We start from the raw sequence: 22818 nt of genomic DNA on the forward strand, positions 1-22818 counted from the left end.
CTTAAGTGGGCAAACAGCTTCTTCAGAACAAAGTATTATTTATTTGCCAAAGTGAACACAGCATTTAGGAAAATGGGTTAAAATAACAGTCCTAGATGCATCTTGCCTTTCCTAAGCTTAACCTCCCTATCTATAGCTCAGGTAAGTCCAGTTTATTCCAGACATATCTGCTTCCCCCCCACACCCGATCCCTATCTGAGTGGGATTGGACCAAGAATGCTGTGAAATATATCTTTTGCTCTGACTGCATTTTCTACCTGTTTTCTGAGACATTATGGACCGTCAATCGCTGTGATATCATTAATTTGCCACAGATCTTGTCTGTATGCCCTTACTTTTTTTGTCTTCTATTAAATTTATTCAGAGAGATGCCTTCTGATTTTATTCCAAACTACAACTAAAGCAATATCTTTCCCTACTCAAGGGGGAAACATCTCAAATTGGTAAGCCACACTTCTTCTTTTATTTTCTTAGAGAACGTTTTCAGTGTTTCTATAGAAGGCTCAACCCATTTGATTTAGGAAGTACTCTAAGTCATCACAAATGGAATATTATTTATCATCACCTGAACCTGTCCAAAAAAAATAAACCTGCCAGAAGAGCAACACAGTATTTTCAACAGCAGTGTTTTCATGGGAGTTGATGTAGATGAGGTAACAGGACACATCTGAGTTATGTTCATGACATATTAACCAGCTGGTGTCAGGAAACAAGTTTCCCATGCATTGTTAGAGCTCAGGCTCTGCTTTAACTCTGCTAGAACCTACCTCACTTTTGCAGTGAGGATACAAGCAAAATCACTCAAGTGCTGATAGTCCTCCAGTCCTCTTCCCATGACTCCCCCCAAAGGACAGACAAGTTCTCCTGCACTTGACACAATTGACTGGGGGGAAATCGTCGAGCAGCTCAGTACAAAGAACCATGGGATATGCCCCTGGATACACATGAGCAAGTGCAGAAACAGTAAGGACACAGTAATGTTAGCAGAGCTTTGCAGTGAGGACACTCATACCTGGGCTAGGCTAACCTGGGTGTGGATCACCTGGCTTAACTGTGCAGTGAAGAGATACCCTGACAGTGGCCAGAGGCTTCAGAGGAAGGTGTTGGAACTGTGCAGGAGGCATGTGTGGGGTAATCTGCTCCCTATCCAGGTCTCAGGCTGGTCTATGCTAGTTTGAGATTGGCTGAAAATCTGAAGCACGAGATTTAATATCCCTTCCAAAATGTTTATCTTCATTGAGGGTTTCCCTTTGAAAGCATTCTTTTAAAAATAAGATAGCAATAACTTGACATTGTTCTTAATTACAAGCTTTGCAGATAGTTAGGGCCAGAATTTCAGTTAAGTGTGTGCAATGCCTAATTTACATATGCAAATACCCAAGGTGTGCATGCAGATTAACTGCACGTACACATATGCGCGCACACACATACTGTTATTTAGGTGCCTAACTAACCTCTCTCTTTCAGTATTACATTGAGTTTCTGCATACATAAATTATACGTACACACCAAACTTTGAAAACGTACCTGCCCCATGAGTTCAGAATATGAAGGGCAAAATCCTCAGCTGGTATACATTGACATATTTCAGTGGAGTCAATGAAAGTTGATTCAGACCAGCTAAGGCTCTGGCCCTAGATCATTAAATGCACTTTTGATCCACTACAAATGACTGTGATTTTCAACAAGCTTTTATAGCTAACTATGCAATCTTGCTACCCTCTTGTGGACAAATAGGCATTACTGCAGTACATCACTTATTTCAGCTCTATGAATTAATGAGTAGGCTTGGTAATACTCCACACAGAAGAAACAGACAGATCTGCTTTCTGTACTTAAGTATCTTTTTTTTTAAATGTACTCTTACATGGGATGTCACTTTTAAAAACACATAGATTTTCATATGGAAATTTTAGCACAGGTCAGCATAGAACAAACCTGCAGTCCCCTGTCTACGCTGTAATTTTTCCATGCTTAAAATTTTACTATGCTTAGTTTTTCTATGATAGTGCTTTAGCTTGGTCCATTACTTAAGTTCAGCTGGAAGCCACATTTTAATAGTATTCCTATATTGTGAGATAGCCCTGCAAATGTTCAAGGCTAACACGTGATTTGGTGACATGATTAAAGCACATCTTAATGATATTAGTAACAAAACTAATGTTAAACATTCTCCTGTAACAGTTATTGTTATCCTAATGGTGTCCTTTTAAATGACATGGTATCTGATTTTGCAGGCCTTGCTCAGGTAGAAGTTTCCCAAACTTCAATAGGCATCTGGCCTGAATAGACTCCAGAGGCTGGCCTACAGGGTGGAAACCACATGCCTAGATATCTAATCCGATTACAGCTGTGAAGATCCATGCCTTTAGCACTAAAAAGGGGAGAACTAGTTCAGATAAAGTAAGATTCAAACTTCAACATGGTTGGAGGCTCAGAAAAATTCCATTTTTCTTCTCTTTCAATGTTCATGTGTGTGATGGGCTGCACTTGCCCCTGACTGGACTGGGAAGGGTTAACCCTACATTGTGGGCTGAGGAAGCCATGCCCCTCAAATCTACTGAGCATGCTCCAAATGCATCAGTATAAAAGGGAGCAGCTCAACTCAGTTGGGGCTGACTGCTGGAGAGGAAGAATGACTGCTGCTGGCTTCAGCCAAGGCTCACCCAAAGCCAGAGGCTGTGGGAGCTGGAGATTCATAGATACTAAGGTCAGAAGGGACTATTATAATTATCTAGTCCAACCTCCTTCACAACGCAGGCCACAGAATCTCACCCACCCACTCCTGTGAAAAACCTCTTATCTATGTCTGAACTATTGAAGTCCTCAAATCATGGTTTAAAGACTTCAAAGAGCAGAGAATCTTCCAGCAAGTGACCCGTGCCCCATGCTACAGAAGAAGGTGGAAAAACCTCCAGGGCCTCTTCCAATCTGCCCTGGAGGAAAATTCCTTCCTGACCCCAAATATGGTGATCAGCTAAACCCTGAGCATGTAGGCAAGCAAGATTCACCAGCTAGATACTCAGGAAAGAATTTTCTGTAGTAACTCAGATCCCACCCCATCTAACATCCCATCACAGGCCATTGGGCCTATTTACCATGAATATTTAAAGATCAATTAATTACTGAAATCATGTTATCCCTTCATACCATCTCCTCCATAAACTTATCGAGTTTAATCTGAAAGCCAGATAGGTCTTTTGCCCCCACTGCTTCGTTTGGAAGGCTATTCCAACACTTCGCTCCTCTGATGGTTAGAAACCTTTGTCTAATTTCAAGTCTAAACTTCCCAATGACCAATTTATAGCCATTTGTTCTTGTGTCTGCATTGGTACTGAGCTTAAATAATTCCTCTCCCTCTCCGGTATTTATCCCTCTGATATATTTATAAAGAGCAATCATATCTCACCTCAACCTTCTTTTAGTTTGGATAAACAAGCCAAGCTCCTTGAGTCTCCTTTCAAGAGACAGGTTTTCCATTCCTCGAATCATGCTAGTAGCCCTTCTCTGTACCTGTTAAATGCCACAACCCAGGCAGACACCAGGCTACACGCAGAAGCCCTGCAGAGTCGCTGGGGACAGTGCATCCTGGGGAACCCAGAGACAGCCAAAACACCCAGACCGCAGCAGCAGGAAACATGGTAGGAAGCAGCCCAGGGGAAACAAATAGTGGCCCAGTTTGTGAACTGGAATATTGAGTCAGTGTGTTTTGGTTGAACCAAACCCCACCCCACCCCCTGCTGACTCAGTGGAAGTTGCTCCTGTCACTACCAGGGCCCTGGGCTGAGGCCCGGTGGAGAGGGATGGCCTGGATCCCCCTACCTGGGTTGCTGCTACTCCCTTCTCTTGGCTTGGTGGCCCCCTTCCCTGACTGAGGCCACTTAGCCACAAGACCTATTGCTCTGTGAACAGGGATGAATCCATTGACTGTGGCCACTGGGCCTTATTGCCCTGTGGATGGGGACGAATCCATGGACTTTGATCACTAGCTCTTACTGTCCTGCAAACTGGGCAGTTCTAATTGACTTCAGCCATGAGGCCCTACTGCCCTCCTAAGAGGGGTGAATTTATTCACTCTGGCCACTGTGCCGCACTGCCCTGCTAACAGGGACAGATACGGGGACTTTAGTCCCCAGACCTTGCGGCCCAGTGAACTGGGGCAAATCCATTGACCCTGGCCACTAGGCCTTACTGCCCTGCTAAGAAGAGGAATCCGCTGACTCTGGCCTTTTTGTCCATGCTGCCCTGCTAAGCGGGGCTAATACATTGACTTTGGCCATTAGGCCTCATTGCCCAACTAACAGAGGCCAGTATATTGACTCTGGTTCTGGAGACATAGACGCAGGTGACATACACTTTTCCCCTACACCCTAAGGGAGCCAGGGCACACTTGCCCTGCACTGGACAAGGTCCCCCGCAACCCTGTCACAATGTGCCTCTGCATTTCCTGGCTCCATGCAGGACCCAGACTGAAATATTATAAGACACAGTTGTCTGGATAATCTTGAGCTGTGCAATACCAAGCACCACTGGAAACGTCACGAGATAACTTTGTTCTCAGGAAACTTCCAGACCAGAGATATCTGGATAAGCAATGAATCTGTTCCAAAATTATCTGAACATTGAACCTCATGGAGTTATACCACCATAACACTCGGGAATCAGACTGAGAAGCTCTAAAACTTTTGTGTATTTGGCAGTGAATCAACATTAATTGGCTGGTTCCTGCTGTGATGCCTGTACGAAGTGTGCTAATTAACAATAGCTTGAGGGCCATATGGGGTTAGTTGGCACTCTTGCCATTATTTTTTTTTAATAAAAGTTACAGATCTGATTCCATCCCTCTGCCCCACATTTAGTATGCCACTTGATATCCAAGAGCCCAATTTTGCAAACACATGAATAACTTTATGTATGTGAATTTATGGAAATAACGCATAATTTTTTTTAATGGTGAGAGTAATTAACCATTGCAGCAATTTACCAAGGGTTGTGGTGGATTCTCCATCACCAACAAGTTTTAAATCAAGATCAGATTTCTTTTTAAAAGATCTGCTCTAGGAATTTTTTGGGGGAAGTTCTATGGTGCGTGTTATACATGAGGTCAGACTAGATGATCACAATGGTCCCTTCTGGCTTAGGAATTGGTGAATCTATGAATAGTCTCCTTTGGGCTAGAAAGGAAAGATGGTCTGCTGCCCCTCATTCCTCCCCTCCCCCCCCCACTCCACTATCTGTCAGGCATGGGTTGCCTCTGGTCTGCTGATTAAAGGGATAACCTGGGGCCCGAGTTCAGTTCTTTGCTCTGCCATAGATTTCCTGTGTGTACTTGGTCGAGTCACTTAGCCTCTCTGTTCCTCATTTCCCCATCTGTAAAAGGGAATAACAATAATTCCCCACCTCACAGGGGTATTGTGAGGATAACTATATTGGAGATTGTGAGGCAGTCAGACCCAATGGTAATGGGGGCCATATACATATCTTAGCGAGATAAACTCACCTATGTTTATTTGCAAGATTGGGCCCTTACACTTTAACAGCCAGGGACCATGTGTTTGTATGTTGCCTAGCACAGCAGGAACCCAATACTAAGTACTATTATAATAGAAATATTAAACACTAATATTCATCTGTCATTGACATTTAATGTCAAATGGTTTCCTAAACTATTCGACTGCTTTAATGAAATGGAATACGCTTAGGTCAAATTTACGGAAAGCAAATTGCCATAGTTATTTGGATTTTTTTTTTTTTTTTTTTTTTACTGTAAGTGGAATGAAATAATTAACTGGACTTGTTAACCATGCAGCCACCAGAGGGCATGGCACAACTTGCAGAGCTAACGGTCAGTCTATTATGGCAATAACTGTGTGTGAATACTGCATCGTTTAATTGAAGTCATTGTTCATTACTGAGGGTTTAGGACTGTTTTTTCCTTATATCATTCAGAATTTTGTCCCTTTAATAACTACATGACATTCTTCTTCAGTCATTTACTGAGCTGTCAGATGTGTACCTAAAATGACCACAATGGACTGAAATAAAGGATGGAAGCTATGTTATTTTAAATACCAGTGATTTGGTTGCAGAAATATTGATCAGATTAAATGGAGAATCACACAAAACAGTGAATGAATTTTAGTGCAAGTGGATGTATTAACTGCTCAGTTGATCTTATGTCTTTTTCTAATGTTCTTTTCCGATCAGCTGCAGTTAATTTGTGGTCATATAGAATTACAGCAACAACAATGTATTTTTAAGAAATCCTTAGGACCAAAAACTTGCTTCTGTTTTTTTGTTTTGTTTTTGTATTTTTTTTAGGAGAAGTAACACAGACCAAATGCTAAACAAAAAATCCTCCCAGAAAACCCATCAAACTCTAATGCAATACCTGACCTGAATTCTTTGGGACAGACATGAAACAAAGTGCAGTTTTCCCTTATTTCTTATTTGCTGTAGTCTTCTATCTCAGCCTCCATGATGTCTTTGCATGTGCATGGTAATCTGTCTAGATCCCAATCCAACTCTCATTGAAGTCAAAGGAAAAATTCCTGAAGTCAGGAATCTTGTTTTCTTATCTGTCTCTAGGGTCTTATCTACATAGTGCATTTGTCCATACCAGTGGGGTGTGAATTTTAGTCTGCACTAGCATGTTGCTCATTCACTAGCTCTTGTGAACCCTGCTGGAGCAAACGAAAAATTCCCTAATGCAAGTTAACATAATACTGTTTGGGACTATGTCAATGTGCACTGCAAATTTTCTGTGCACATCTGCAGAAGCCACACGGCCCAGTTAGTGCACAACATGCAAGTGCAGACTAGAACTCACACCTGTGCTCACTAAGGCACTGCATAGACAAGTCTTAAAATGCCATTCTCAGCATTGGCACTGTAATTTAATAGGTCATAAATATAAAGGGAAGGGTAAACACCTTTAAAATCCCTCCTGGAAGAAGAAAAATCCTTTTACCTGTAAATGGTTAAGAAGCTAGGATAACCTCGCTGGCACCTGACCAATGAGGGGACAAGATACTTTCAAAGCTGGAGGGAGGGAGAAACAAAGGGTCTGTCTGGGTGATGCTTTTGCCGGGGACAGAACAGGAATGGAGTCTTAGAACTTAGTAAGTAATCTAGCTAGATATGCGTTAGATTATGATTACTTTAAATGGCTGAGAAATTAGACTGTGCTGAATAGAATGAATATTCTTGTCTTTGTGTCTTTCTTGTAACTTAAGGTTTTGCCTAGCGGGATTCTCTGTTTTGAATCTAATTACCCTGTAAGGTGTTTACCATCCTGATTTTACAAAGGTGATTCTTTTTACCTTTTCTTATATTAAAATTCTTCTTGTAAGAAATTGAATGCTTTTTTCATTGTTCTTAAGATCCAAGGGTTTGAGTCTGTGTTCACCTATGCAAATTGGTGAGGATTGTTATCAAGCCTTCCCCAGGCAGGGGGGTGCAAGGTTTTGGTGAGGATTTTGGGGAGAAAGATGTTTCCAAACAACGCTTTCTCAAAAATAAACCCAGACGTTTGGTGGTGGCAGTGGAAGTCCAAGGGCAAAAGGTAAAATAGTTTGTACCTTGGGGAAGTTTTAATCTGAGCTCGTAAAAGTAAGTTTAGGAGGTTTTCATGCAGGTCCCCACATCTGTACCCTAGAGTTCAGAGTGGGGAAGGAACCTTGACATGAGTCTTAAAATGCCATTCTCAGCATTGGCACTGTAATTTAGTAGTAATTTAGAAAATGTATACTGATACTATAACACCTTTCATCAGAGGGCCTCTAAACTCTTTAGAAAGATGGGTGCACTAAGTATTGCAACTGGGAAAATAATACACAGCAATTAACTTGACAAATGGTCTACGAGCAGCATACTTTTTTCTCTAAAGGGTTCTTTATAGGATTGATCTTGTGAGGTACTGAATGCTCTAGCCCTGATCCAGCAAAGCTCTTAAACATGAGCTTAACTTTAAGCACCTGAGTAGTCCCTTTGTCATTAGGTGGTTTTTTTTGGGGTGAAAGGCACTATATAAGATTATCATCACATTGGTTTAGGCATCCAAATTAGCCAGAGAATGCACTTTGCTGGAAATCAATCTCTCTCAAGAAATCTTTTTTATCTTCCCTTCAAAATTCCATATGTTTATGGGACATGTGGGCTCCCAGTTAAATATCTGACAAATTCCTGTATGAATGGCATTTGATTTTAATACAGCATGAAAGTCTGAGATGATATTGACTAACCCATTTATGACATTGTTTTGCTCCACAGCATGTGAGTTTACTTATTTCTCACTTGAGTATATATTGTTGCATGTGTAGAATTTGGAAGCCCACCATCAGAAAGAGAAATGTCTTTATATGCTAGAAATGAGCCCAAGCCACAAACTTCAGACCTGAGTTTCTCTGGAATTTGAGTGTTTGGATCTGGAACTTTGGATCAGGCCAATATCGTGCAAGGGGTAAGTCAGTTTGGCTCCATTTTTTTTTTTTAAAGTTCAGATCAGGGGTGAAATCTTGGCCCCATGGAAGTCCATGATAAAATTCCCATGGACTTCAATGGGGCCCAAATTTCACCTCAGAATGTGCAGATCCTGGGTTTAGGATCAGGCCCATCTCTGTTAAAAACAGATCATTAAACTTCTTGGGCCAGATCTTCAGCTAATGTAAACTGATGTAGCTCCATGGTCTTCAGTGCAACTACATCAACTTCCACCAGCTGAGAATCTGTCCCCTTTGAAGGAGATGTTCAAAAGTGCCCAAGAGATTTAGGAGCACCAATCCCATTTTAGCGGGACTTGTGCTCCTAAACCCCTTGGGCAGTTTGATACTATCCCTTGTTATTCTGGGGGTGGGAGGTATCACAATTTTGTGGAAAACTCTTCTTAATTTCATAGGTACTGCCTTGTGTAGCGATGTGAGACATTGCGACAGATCATCCCACTTATGTGATACTCCTGTCTCGTCACATAACGCAGTACAGTGTGATTGATGCTGCCTATCCTGGTGTAAGTATCACGCTGGAAGGGAAGAAATAAATGTAGGGTTGTGGTTTTAGGGGCTTCACTGTTTACATAAAAACAGTTATTCGATTATTCACAATAGGGATATGTTGTTTGTGGTAAACATTTTAACTGTCTTTGATTTTGCTGAGGTTTTTTAATTAGTTTTGGCCCATAACTTTCAGCTTGCTTTCTTCTTTCATCCACTGGTGACAAGATGATATGACAGGTTTTCTGAGCATCTTTCTGAGCTCCAGAGATCCCATGTGTGGGTATTTTTATTCACTTATCCATCCTCTCTCATGAAGACACCAAAGAAAAACTGAAAATAACTACTACAGCATTCATCTGTGCTGCCCCCAAATGTACCTTAGAGGCATTCCCTTCATCCCAGATCTTTATATGCTATCCCCTTCTAGCATAGGAGCTAAGGCCCACCTCTCATAGTGCAATGAATTGCTACAAGACCACCAAATTGGCCCAACTTCCAGTTTTCACCATAGAAATGCTTTGCATTTCTATAGTGCTTTCCATCTGATGATCTCAAAGTACTTTATAAGCATAACTTCACAGCCACCTCTCTGAGCTACTTAATTATAATCTACATTTTACAGATGAAGTAAATGAGAGAGGTTAAAATGATATGCCCAAAGTTCAACTTTTTTTGCAGAATAAGATTAGAACCCAAGTTCCTGACTATCAGTCCTGTAACTTAACTTCAAGACTTGCCTTTGGCCAGGACAGTAAAAATTTCTTGTTTTTTTAATCTATTTATTAATTTTATTTCCCACCCCTCCCCCCCGCTCCCTCCCTCTGGGGCAGCATGAAGAATAAAACTAGAGAGGGGATAAGTATATTTAAAAATGCAGATTGAGCTGGTAGAAAATCTAAATTTCCTTCCTGTGGGAAATTCCAGTTGTTTGATTTGAGATAAAAACAAATCAGAGTGAACAGTATTGAAATTTTGAAATATTGACATTTTTTGCAGAATGAAAACATTTGAAAAATTTGGTTTGGAAATGTTGCAATATTTCATTTTGGCTTGGTTCAACATTAATCTTTGTCCCTGTCACAGGGTCCTCTCACCGCTGGTGTGCTTCCTTCTGGCCGTGTCCAGGGATTAGCTCTGCCAGCCTGATACCTTCTTCTTTCTCGGCTTGTTCTCTCGCTCTGCAGCCCCCTCTTGTTCCTCAGTAGCTGCTGTACCTCGTCTTTGTGGATTAGCCCACCAGCTAATAGTCCACCCCTTCCGCTGTACTATCAAAGTCTTCCATGCTGTCCCAGGCAGTCCTTGAGTCCACTGTCCTGACTGAGCCACTCAGTCAGTGACTAGAATGAATGGTCCCAGATAGTCTCCAAGTTCACTGCCCAGATCATGCCACTCATTTAGTGGCTGGTAGGGGAACCCAGGAGCACCCCTACGCTGGGTTCCAGTCCAGGGACTCTCAGTCTAGCAGCTAAGGTCTGTACTACCATGAACTGCCACTCCCTGCACTACTTGCCTATCCCATGCTCTCATTCTCCACCCTTCTGGCTAAACCCTTATTTCCAGGGTCTGCTAAACAAACCCGTCCTCTTGATTCCAAACTCTTTCTCTTCCTTGTCCCAGGTGGAGTGACTGCAGCCCACTTTCTTCTACTCACTGCCTAGTTTTATAGAAGCCCTGTCTGTTCCTGCACAGTTCAGGTTCCCTTAATTAGGGCTTTCCTCTCAGCCTAAATACCCCCAGTTTGGATCCTAATAGGTTAATTGGCCTATCTGACCTACTTTAACCCTTTCCAGGTGAGTGTGGGGAGCACACCCCATCCCAGTCCCCCTGAGCAGCCATCAGGACATAGGAATTGTAGTTCAGATGTCTCAGGCCCTCATTCTCTTCCATGGGCTGAGCATCTCGGCTACTTCTCCCATGATGCATCATCACAGGAGAGACTATGGTACATCATAGGAAATGTAGTGTAGCTAGGGAGCTTGGCAGAGGATAATTGGGGCACAAGGCACCCAAACTATAACTTCCATGAGGCATTGCTGCAGCTCAAGCAAATGCAGCTTAATATAAAATCAACCTCAATTAAATGTTTCGAATTAGGTGCAACAAAGCAGATGTTCACTCCCAAAAAACTAGTTTGATATAAATAGACCTTCTGTATACAGGAAATATACTAGATTTTATTCTTTATGTCAGGTTTTTCTATCCTCTCCATCTTTTTTTTTTCTTTCTTTCTTTCAGTCTCTCTTAAGCAGAATGAGAAACTAGTGACCTTCAGATATGAGTAAAATGTTTAAACCCATAGAGCTTGATTCACTCTATGCTATAGGGACTGCTGTGCCAGCAGGGGCATTCACCCTGGTGAAAGCAGGCTACTGACAATAGTGTGGAGATTTTCCAGAGCATGAAAGGGATTTAAAAGCACAACTCCTATTAAAAATCAATGGGAACTGGGTGTTTAACCTCCTTGAGTTCAGTTGAAAATCCCAGCATAAATTCTGAGCTGTTAGCATTTGCCTTACAACTCACTCGTTAATTGTTAACACAGCTGAGAGTCACAAAGGTTTCATCTCTCCAGGACTATAGAATCTTCTACTCAAAATCCATGTACTTAATCCCATGCCTGTCTAATATTTCTTATTTGTATGTGTTCAGTTCAAATTTCTAGTCAATGCCTACTATACATCATTTTTTTTATGTAGTATCATTTAATGGAAAAGTAATTATAACACCATGTGGTAACTGAGTTATGATGTGGTGGACTGTTCCTTAATATGGCAAGGTCAGCTTTTAAGCATTATTCTCTCTCATCCATATCAATTTATAAAGGAAACACACACTGTTATGTGCTTGTATGAACCCCAAAGGCTTTAAAGTACTGAAATCCTCATGAAGAGACTGATACCGCAACATTTTAGCTCATTTGTTAATAGCTCATTTGTCAGGAAGTGTACAGTAAGACAATGGCTAAAGTGAAGCATTGTTCTGTATCAACAATATACTTCTAGAGTATGGACTGGACTGGCATAGACATATGAGCTATAAACAAGGAGGAGCTGTGGGCTTTCAGATGCCCATAGTTGCAATCCAGGACTCTGTTAGATTGCAGTGTTTCACTACAGTCCTGGACAGAATTTCTTCCTCTTTATAGCAAACAGGGAAAGTCCCCAAGGTTTTTATGTCTGTTGCAGGTCCTTTTTTAATATTTTTACCATTCCTAAAGCCTATTCCGGCCCAGCAATAAAGTGTGGCCTGCACCATACAAGCCTTAAAGTCGCTTTCAAAGTGTCATGTCCAAAAGAGTCATCAATTCTGCAGAATTTCCAGCACTTTGATAATTCAGCTAGACCTTGAATAAAATCATTATTACTTTCAATCTGGAATATGGAGAACTCATCCATTTGTTGACAAGCTTCTTTATTCACAAGTAGAAAGACAGATTGGCTATAGCTTTGGCTGACAGTCAAGTGTGGTAAAATGGTTCAGAAACAACCTATTTGTGATAATCTTTTAATAATTTTGCTTAGAACAATCAAGGCAAGCATTATGTGCATTGTTTCAGTTAAAGTGCCAATTATGCCTAGTTATATTTCATGAAGCAGTCTTCTACTCAGACCCAACACACATCTTATTTTGATGGCAAAAATCATTCTTGGCCCTCCAACATCAAAGATAATTTTTCTAACTTCAGCATTTTTCGGAGGCTTCAGCCACATGCAAGAAAAAAGCTGCACCCTCTTTCATAATTCAGTATGCAGAGTCATCATCTAAGTTTCCCTTTACTACCTCAGGAGTATGAACACTGCTCAGGATTCATTTTGTGGCTGCTGATGCAGAAGTTCCCCTTTGCCAGTCAAACGTGGTTGTTGGTGTGTGAGGTGTCCTGCAATTTGCTTTATTACCCTGCAGATTTGGTCCCATTGTAGGAATAGAAAACTGGCAGGATTAATTTCTGATGTATACTAACTGGTAGTGAGACACCCTTAATACCAAACTTGCTGCCGGTATCTGCCAGATGATAGAGGCAGCACATATTTTTTTAGTTTGGACAACAGCATTTGAAGGTACATTGACAGTGGAAAATGCAACAAGCTTAGCTTGAGGAGCACAGAGCCTTTTAATTAGCCCATAAAGAAGCCAAAGATTGTTTGTCCAATACTCAGTGTGCACTCTGGCATATCCGAAAGCTGGTGCTTTCATCAAAACAGCCAACCAAAATCCCCCTGGGCTTTATATCATAATGTCAGTGCATAGCTGCAAGTATATAGGAATGCCATCCTAGATCAGATTAGTGTCAGTCTAGTATGATGACCTCTCTCTGACAGTGCTTGGTACCAGAGGCTTCAGAGGAATCCCTGTAATGGACAATTATGGATAACTTCTCCATAGGGGAGGTTTCTAACTCCAGGTAGTGAGTGGTTGTTTATGCAGTGAAGCATCAGCTTTTATATCCCATATAGAGAGGGGTTTTTTCATCCCATCCAATGTAACTGTACATCTCCTAATTATTCATACAAATGTCTGTTCCTTTGTTAAATCCTGGTAAACTCTTGGACACAATTTTGTCTTATGGCAATGAGTTTCACAAGTTAGTTATTCACTGTGTGAGAGACCTATTTCCCTCTATCAGTTTTAAATTTCTTGCCTTTGCATGTAATTGACTGTACCCTTTTTCTTGAATTCTGAGAGGGGGAGATCCCTGTGCCTGGTTTACTTTCTCTGTACCCTGCATTATTATTTCATACATCTCTTTTCTGACCTCTCATATTCATTTCCTCTGCAAAGTAAACCATCTTGTTAGTGTCCCTTCATGCAGAGGTCATCATTCCTTTGATCATTTCTTTTGCCTTTCAATACCTGTCTATCTCTGGAGTGTTGCTGAGGTTTTTTTTTATTTTTGTTTTTGTTTTTTTTTGATGAGGTGACTAGCATTGAACACAGTATTCTGGGTGACATATGAAAACAGGACAAAAATGACACACCAAGATGCACTCAGAGCCAATGTACATCAGTGGGTAAATTTCCAAATGCATCTGAGTCAGTGCAAGCAACCGCCTAAGCAGACTGTATTGGTGGAATTACACTTGCTCCTGAACTGATAGTCACTTTTCTTCAACGTTCCTCTGTCTCTCTGCTTCTGAGGTGCTACTGACATCATTGAAGTCAATGGGAGTTTTGCCATACAATAGGCCCAGGATTTCATCTCCAGTGTGCAGATGCTGCTGATTTCCATGGTATCAAAAAAAAAATGTATCCGTTTTCACTATCCTATGTCTGTCTTGCATATCTAGGTTGTAAACTCTTTGGGGAGGGACAATCTCCTAGGTGCTGTAGAAATATATCACAACAGGACCTTAACCTTACTAGGGGTTTGTAGGCACAAGCGTAATAATACAAAGAAGTTCATTTTCAAATTAAATATCCAAAGAACACAATTAAATGTAAATATAGCATAATTTTAGAACTGTTTCCTCCTGCCCATTTCCATCAGTAGTGCCACAAATTAATAATTACATAGGTACAGAAAATACTAGTCATGACCAATACAAATTGGGACCCTATGGGTTGTTTCATATCCACTAGTTAGCAGTAACAAAGCCTTTTGTTTTTAACAAGTGCATAACGTCTTTTAGAGAGTGCACAGTAATCCCCAGATTGTAGATCTTTTAATTATTATTAGCTCCTATATATTACTGGATGACAGACCACAGTGGAGAAATAAGGAACGTGAGTAGTTGACATATAATTTAGTCCTATCAGCAGCAGGTGAACAACATTCCACCCTACAGAGCCGTAATACTATAAATACACTGCTTTATGTCAAAGAACTCCATAGATAGGAGAATTAGGTCCACTCTCTCATTTCCGGCAGATTTGAAATGGTGTAATTTCTGATTTATACCAGTACAGGTGAGAGTAGAATCAGACCTCTTATTAAAAAACAGATTGATGAAGTTTGTGTATATATCATTAACCTTTCCCACACTAAAATATCCTGGATAAATATTTATATTCATACAAAAACCTTTCTTGAATGAAAGATTATCCCTGTTGGAAACTAATGAGGCTGTGTGGCTGAGATAACTATAGAAATATCTATTTCTGCAGAGGGCCTATGAGCCTAGCCCTGCTGCTATTGAAATCAGGCCCATTCCCCTGCCCTTGCAGGAGGTGTTAGACTCAGGACCTGATCCTGCAACTGACTTCTGATAGGTACCAATGCCTAAGATTTCTATTAGGTGTCTTCAGTTTCCATCTACTGTAGCATAAAGCTATACATGTTTCCAAAGTCATTTCTAGTTTCTAGTTCATGGGCTAAAACCCACTTCAGCAGATGCATGCAGTGGAAAATACAGTGGGCAGGTATATATATACACGGAACATGAAAAGATGGGAGTTGCCTTACCAAGTGGGGAGTCAGTGCTAACGAGACAATTTAATTAAAGTGGAAGTGGGTTATTCTCAACAGTAGAATACCAAGGGAGAAAAAAAAACATTTTTTTAGTAGTAATGAGGCCAATGTAATCAGGGTGGCCCATTTCAAACAATTGACAAGAAGGTGTGAGTAACACTAGGGGGAAATTAGTTTTGGTAGTGACCCATCCACTCCCAGTCTTTATTCAGGCCTAATTTGATAGTGTCCAGTTTGCAAATTAATTCCAGTTCTGCAGTTTCTTGTTGGAGTCTGTTTTTTGAATTTTTTTGTTGAAGAATTTCCACTTTTAAGTCTGTTATTATGTGTCTAGGGTGATTGTCCAGTTTTCCGACTGGTTTTTGAATGTTATAATTCTTGACATCAGATTTGTCTGTTTGTTCTTTTGCGTACAGACTGTCTGGTTTGGCCAATGTACATGGCAGAGGGGCATTGCTGGCACATGATGGCATATATCACATTGGTAGATGTACAGGTGAACGAGCTCCTGATGGTGTGTCTGATGTGGTTAGGTCCTATGATGGTGTCCCTTGAATAGATATGCGGACACAGTTGGCAACAGGATTTGTTGCAGGGATAGGTTCCTGGGTTAGTGTGTTTGTTGTGTGGTGTGTAGTTGCTGGTGAGTATTTGCTTCAGGTTAGTTGTCTGTAAATAAGGACTGGCCTGTCTCCCAACTTTGTAGTGTAGACCAGCCTTATGTGTGAATCAGAGTACAGCTGCAGGAAAATAAGATGAGGACAGTTAGCTGCATTCACAGAGACAATTGTGTCTTAAGTCATTTGGGGTACATAAGGCCAGGTGTGGGGGAAAAGAAGCTTTTCCTTCTCCCCAACCTTTGTGCAGGGTTTGCGCACCATCCTGATTGTTGTGCTTCCAAGACTTGACCTTACAAGGCATTGAGTGTTCAAATCACATTGAAGTGGGAATGGAGGTTGATCAGCACCTGAAAGAATGCTGAGTTCATTGCAAGAGCGATCCCTCGTGTCATTGCCAGTGCAGAGCTCCCAAAAAGGAGAGGGGCCATATCTTGGGGAATGCAGAGGGACACATTCTACCCGATAGCAGTGCCTCTGTTTTGCAGGCTCCTCCACTGTAAATTCAGCCCTATGCAGAAGGCCAGAACAACATCTATGAACCATTCCAAAGGTTTAGATAGGATATAAGTTGTGCATAGGCCTTGTACTGACCCTGCATGAGTATAAATTTCATCCACAATGCTGCCAAAGGCATTGTGTCTTCCTAAGGCTCAGTGCCTCTTTGAGCTGCCACTGTGGTACCCTTCCCTACAGCCAAACCTCAGAGCTGTTGTTTAGAGACACTTCTCCAGAACTTAATTTTTCAAAACAAACCAACAAAACAAAACAAAAAATAGTGTTTACTCTCCCAAGAGTTCAAAAATCAGGAGTCAGGCCTGGCCAAAAAACTGAGATTGAGTTGAAAATTGAAGGCAGGGAGGGGGTTAAAGTAGTAAATGGCTCTTTTTCTTTGCCTTTTGTTTTTGGGTGCACTCAGGTCATATTTTCAAGTCTTTTGAGGCAACCATGAGGGCAAGAAACTGACTTTTTGTTTAAAGGGAAGCTGAGAGTCTCACCCCATGGCATGCCTCCAGAACTGGGGATTTCAAACACCACGATGTATCGCAAGAGCTGACAACTATTCGTGGTGAAGTAATATGGGTTAAAGGGACTCTGCCAACTTTTGTAAACCCCAAAAGGGATATCAAGGATTAGATAAATACACTCTGTGTGTACTATAGCTATGTGTTTCTCTTTTGCGCATAATCTTTTTTAATGTGTTGCATCACATGCATGTTTACAATGATGTCAAACTACAAAAGAGCCATATGACAATCCTAGTTCATTCACCCATGCTCTGTGCTAAGGGTGGACATAGAAGAAAAGTAAATATGTATTATGCTGGTTAAATAAAGATAGTCTTCCCCAACCCTTAACATTTCTATCACAGGGGCATATAGACATGAAGGGGAAAAATTGCCTCCTTTTTTCTCTTTCTCCTTGTTTTCCTCCAATACCAGGGCAAGGACCTGTCTTACTCTAAGCTCTGTAAAGCACATAGCACACAGATGGCTACTGTGTAAACAATACATTCAAAATAATAATGAATACTACACGAGTGATCTCTCAGTTATTACAGGTCTACCACACGCTATAAAAGACAGAATGATTTCCAGAAGGTGCAGTCTATATGGAAAGTCGCTTTTAATAAAATTATCAACATTGTTTATTTTTACTATACAGTAATTGTTTCTTTTCATTTTTGGTCTCCTGAACAGTTTATAAATGAGCGTGGATGCTTAAGGCTCTTTTTAAAAGAGAAGATCACAAAAGGGCATATGCTATAGATCAAGATTTGCAATATGCACTAGTGGAATTAGGTGTCAAATGGTTTTGCATTAGAAGCAACCATGTAATTAAAATATTTTAAAATAAGAGAGAAATTTACAAATTATCAAGAAAAAAGTGGGGATATTTTAAGTTTATGTAACTCTGAGCGCCACACTCCAAGCTATCAATTTTTTTAAGGAATACTCCTTACGATTAATGGAAAGCTGTAAATATAGGGTGAAATCCTGCCATCACTGGAATCAAGAGCAAGACATTCATTGACTTTAATGGGGCCAGGATTCCACTCGTGGTCTACTGATATGGTCAGGCAAGTAATCCACCAGTGCGCTCAAAGAGTTAAATAGCCAAAAAAGAGAGAGAGAGCCCTGATAATGTACAGTAAGGTCATGCGTAGTCATTTCTAGGGATGTGGAAGGGAAAATGTAACATGCTCTAAAACCCAGAAGAAGGGATCCAGAACTCTTGTGCTGAGTCTAAACCTTGAACCTGAACAAGTCACATCATCTGACAGTCACAAGTGCTCCTTGTTAGCATTTTCATCAGGATATAAGAAAGTCTGGAGACTTTCTTTCTCAGAGGGAGCTAAGGGGTGGGGACAGACGCCATCTTTCATGGTTACCCTAGAGCAGTGGTTCCCAAACTTGTTCCGCCACTTGTGCAGGGAAAGCCCCTACCGAGCCAGGCCAGTTTGTTCACCTGCTGCGTCCGCAGGTTTGGCCGATTGCGGCTCGAAGTGGCGACGGTTCGCTGCTCCAGGCCAATGAGAACTGCAGGAAGCAGTGCGGGCCGAAGGACATACTGGCCGCCGCTTCTCTCAGCCCCCATTGGCCTGGAGCAGCGAACCGCGGCCAGTGGGAACCGCGATCAGCCCAACCTGCGGACGCGGCAGGTAGACAAACCGGCCTGGCCCGGCAGGGGCTTTCCCTGCAGAAGCGATGGAACAAGTCTGGGAACCACTGCCCTAGAAACAGTCAAACTTGCATGGGGTAGAGTTTAGATTTAGGATTATCTTCTGTTATTGTTATGAATCATCACTAAAACCCCATCCTATGACATTTGAGCTATATACAGTATGTTTGTTTGTATTCTGTTCAGAGCAGTGGGGGAATTTCAGCTGCTTGTAGGATGGTTAAAGGGATGACACACAAACCTCTCACAATAACCTCTGAAAACCTAAATAATTGTGATTTGAAAAAAGAAAATCATGATCATTGATATGACACCTTCTATAGAAGAGGGTCCTAAACTCAAAGCAAAGACCAGAGTCACAAAGGTTGAGAAATTATGTATTAAAGGAAAATCAAAAATGATGGCAGCTGTCAAGACAATTGTTGAGTACCTCATATTTACTTTGGCACTTACTGTGGTAATGGAGAACTTCACTATGAACAACTCACTGTAAAATCATCCAGGAACTAGATAGGTTTTGTGAAATTCACTTGCACTACTGGAAAAATGCTTTGTGTGGAGATCTCAAATATATCAAACCCCGTAGCTAATATGCCTTGTATGAAGTTGATGGAGCTCTTGTTTCACAGGAGATGGAGAAATTGCACTTAGGATAAACCAACAAGCCTGTTTGTAGGGACTTCTAAACCTGAAGAAATAACAAAGGCCAGGTAGGAAAGAAACAAGTCAAAAAATGGTGGAAATAAATAAAAGGCTGCCTGCTGAGCAGGTTACAATAGTGCTGCTTTGTCAGTCTCCTGTGAAGGAACGTGTTTTCATGTCAGATCAGGGGTGAAGGAAGAGGAGGAGGCTATTGTGTTGATCTGACTTTCTTCCCAGAAGGATCAATGTGTCACCTTGATTTAAAATTAACACCATTTGGGGAGCTTAACTTCTAAGCTACACAGTACTTTATACTAATCAAAATATGTGAAGAAAATTAACACAAAGTCTTTAGTTCTCCTCAAGGGAGACACTTTTTGGAGTTGTTTCCACTTGATTTAGTTTTTAAATGAGTAATGTTATAATTGGTAATTAAGCTGGCTGCATTTTGCGTATACAAATGAAGATGAAATGTGGAGTTGCTGCTTCTGAGGGGGAAAGGAGAGTAAACATATGGGAAGCAAAAGAGGGTAATATGACACAACTCAGTTTCATTAACATTCAGTATTCAAGTCATGCAGCCTCTACTTTGTTAACACTACATTTGCTGAACTTTGTGTTTAGGTTACATCAAATTCAGTAACAAGGCTATAGAAAATGCAGAGTTTTCATTCATATCTGCAATTAGACCCTATAAATGAGATGGACTCAAGCCTCAATTATAACCTAAAGTTTAGAGATGAGCCAAAGTCATGAAGCTCAGATCTAGATGAAGATCCAAATTTCCCCAAAGTCTGGAGGACATCTGAAAAGTACAGAATAATCTCAGATATCACTGTTCCTTTGCCTTATACCAGGCAGAAATTTGCATTGTAGAGAAACGTCTGAAAACAATCAATAGTTTATATGCATGCCTCGCTTACTCAAGATGGTCGTGCATCTTTCACATGAAGACCCTGGCAGGTCTAAAATATTTCAAGTCCTTCCACAGGGCCTGTTTCTGTTGGTCATTGTTTAATGCCTATAACTCTCTGATGGTGTCTCTCCCAGATCCAGGCTGTCATTTTATGCAGCTTTGAGTTCTTTGTTTTCTTAGTTCTTTGAACCACCAAACCAAAGCATTCTCTGTGCTTGGTTGTAGGAGAGGGGCTGAAGAGTTTAAAAAGACATGTTACTTGCATTGTTTCAGTAAATTGAGGATTTGCATTAATTATCCCCTAATGTTTTTATTTCCTGCAGGAAGCATTGTTTATCTTACCCATTTAGCCAGAAGTATAATCACTAACAAGCCCTTACAGATACATATACCATTTATAAAGTTAATATAATAGTCTCTGAATATTCTATGATTACATAGCTTTTGTCACAGCATCATTCTGTGGTTCGTAAAAGGTGGCCTCACGGGATGGAGTTAAATCTAATGGTATGTAATAACTGAATGGCAAAACATGTATATGGTCAGGTTTAAGTTTCAGATTACAAATTGATTAGGGGAGTATGTGACATTTTAACTCAAAAGAAATATAGTTGCAACAAGTTCATGTTTTTGTTTTTTGAAAGCTAATGTAAAAATTACATGGTTGCAATCTGTTACTGGGGAAGTAATCTACTAGAGTTCTGGCTTTCTTTCCTGTGTGCCCAGTTTACACCTGAGAAAATAGTTTTGATAACTGTGACATGACAGTATTTACAGGCTTTGGATTTTTTTCTGAATGTTGTATGTGTGAATATTTTGGTTTGACCATCAGAAATTGGATGACAATTATTTGCTATTTAAACTTTCAGTTATTATTTATGAATACAGATATGAAGTAAGTAAGTGTGATGTTGTGTGAAGTAAGAACCACCTTCTTTTCTTCTTAGTTGATGTGATTTTTGCAGAATTTACACTGCCAAATGGTATATTGCTCTGTATGCAATGGCGATGTAGGACTGTTGTCAGTGAATGGGAGATAATTGTGGTTACTGACAGTGTCTTTATGCCTTGAACTGTGTAACATATAGGAATAGCAGTTGTTGGGATTATGATGCATAACTGTCTTGAACTGACAATATGGATAATTTGCCATGGACATCATAGGAAGTATAAAATGTATGAAAAAATACAAGTCATGAAAAGTTAATTTTACACAGTTGTTACTAATTGTTTTATTCTCACAATTATAGGGGAAAGTGATTTTGTGCACTGCCCTTATAGTATTGTGCTGTGATTGCGAAGCACCTCATTTGAGTAAGGAACTCAAATTTTCCACTCATGTCAACATGGAGCGTAACTGTGACATCAGATAGCTGCAAGTCTGTTGCTACAACAAGCTAAGGCTGTAGTCAGCATGGCACCAGAAAAGGTATTTTGGGTCTGTGGGTGTGAAGAGTCTGACCAATATTGGAGGTCTCGAAAAATGTTGCAATGGAGGAGGACATTGAACCAGCCATTGCTGAGGACATCCTTATTCCCCTAGACAGAGATAGGTACATAGAGGTCTTGCTAAAGATGAAAATATATTTTATGCAAACTTAGTCTTTGCCCATTTTTAACACACTTGTAATGGGGTATATGGACCTTTAAGGCCAGAGGAAGAAGTCTCAGGAGCCAGGTTGCTCGTTCCAGGAGTTCTGCAGCAGACAGAAATCTAGGACCAATGTTATGAGAAGATAAGTGGTACCAGGGTAACAATTGGGGTCTAGAAAAACCCAAGGCAATTGCTCTCTTTAGGGCCTGGAACCAGGAAGGAGCCTTGTCATGTAGAGTGGGGCAGAGCTCCCCCTCAGCTAATCAGGACAAGTTCTGGAAAGAAGAACAGCAAATGTTCCATCTCTTCCCTACTAGGAGGGAGACACATGTAGGAAGAGGGCTGTCTGCCAACCTCTTCCAAGCCAGAGAGAATAACATGGAGCTGTTTGACTCTGCCTCCAAACTGTGTAGTGTTGGAGAAACAGCAGAGATGCCTGGGGAGAAAGGAATATTCGGTTGTGGAGATTTTGTTTCAGCTAGGAGAAGCTGGCTCAGTGTCACAGCCTGTTCATTTTAAAAGCAGGCCTTCGGGTCAAAGATTTCTTCAGCATGAACCATAGATGCTGGAACTAGGGGGTCTGGGGGTGCCACTGCACCCCCTGGCTTGAAGTGGTTTCCATCATATATAGGGTTTACAGTTTGGTTCAATGGCTCTCAGCACCCCTACTATGCAAACTGTTCCAGCATCCTGGCATGTACATGTCAATTTTATTTATGAATAGTATGTGTTACGTATACTGCGTTATCTACATTCTCTGTGATGTACCCTTTCCAAATGGTGATTCTAGGTAGCAGAACTTTGACCATTGTCAGGATAGCTATGTATATTTTTCCTTGTGAACAGCAATGGGGCCTGAGTCTTCATTGCCCTGCATTATGTGTAGTCATCAGCACCAGTGCAAAACGGGTGTGAAATACTGCCCGAGTAGAATAGTAGTATTTTGCACCCACTTTTCACTGCTAGAA

The 22818-nt window shown here is 40.9% G+C and overlaps 1 long non-coding RNA gene across 1 annotated transcript; it reads right to left on the bottom strand.

The window, feature by feature from the left end:
• Window positions 1–11406: 11406 nt before the first annotated feature.
• On the bottom strand, window positions 11407–22661 carry LOC122457727. Its single transcript, XR_006277401.1, has 4 exons — window positions 22408–22661; window positions 17289–17293; window positions 13733–13736; window positions 11407–11417 (listed from the first exon to the last, which is right to left on the bottom strand). It is a non-coding gene; the product is annotated as an uncharacterized LOC122457727 (long non-coding RNA).
• Between the last annotated feature and the right edge of the window lie 157 nt (window positions 22662–22818).

Source organism: Dermochelys coriacea, chromosome 1 (assembly GCF_009764565.3).
Source record: "Dermochelys coriacea isolate rDerCor1 chromosome 1, rDerCor1.pri.v4, whole genome shotgun sequence".
NCBI classification, from domain to species: Eukaryota; Metazoa; Chordata; order Testudines; family Dermochelyidae; genus Dermochelys; species Dermochelys coriacea.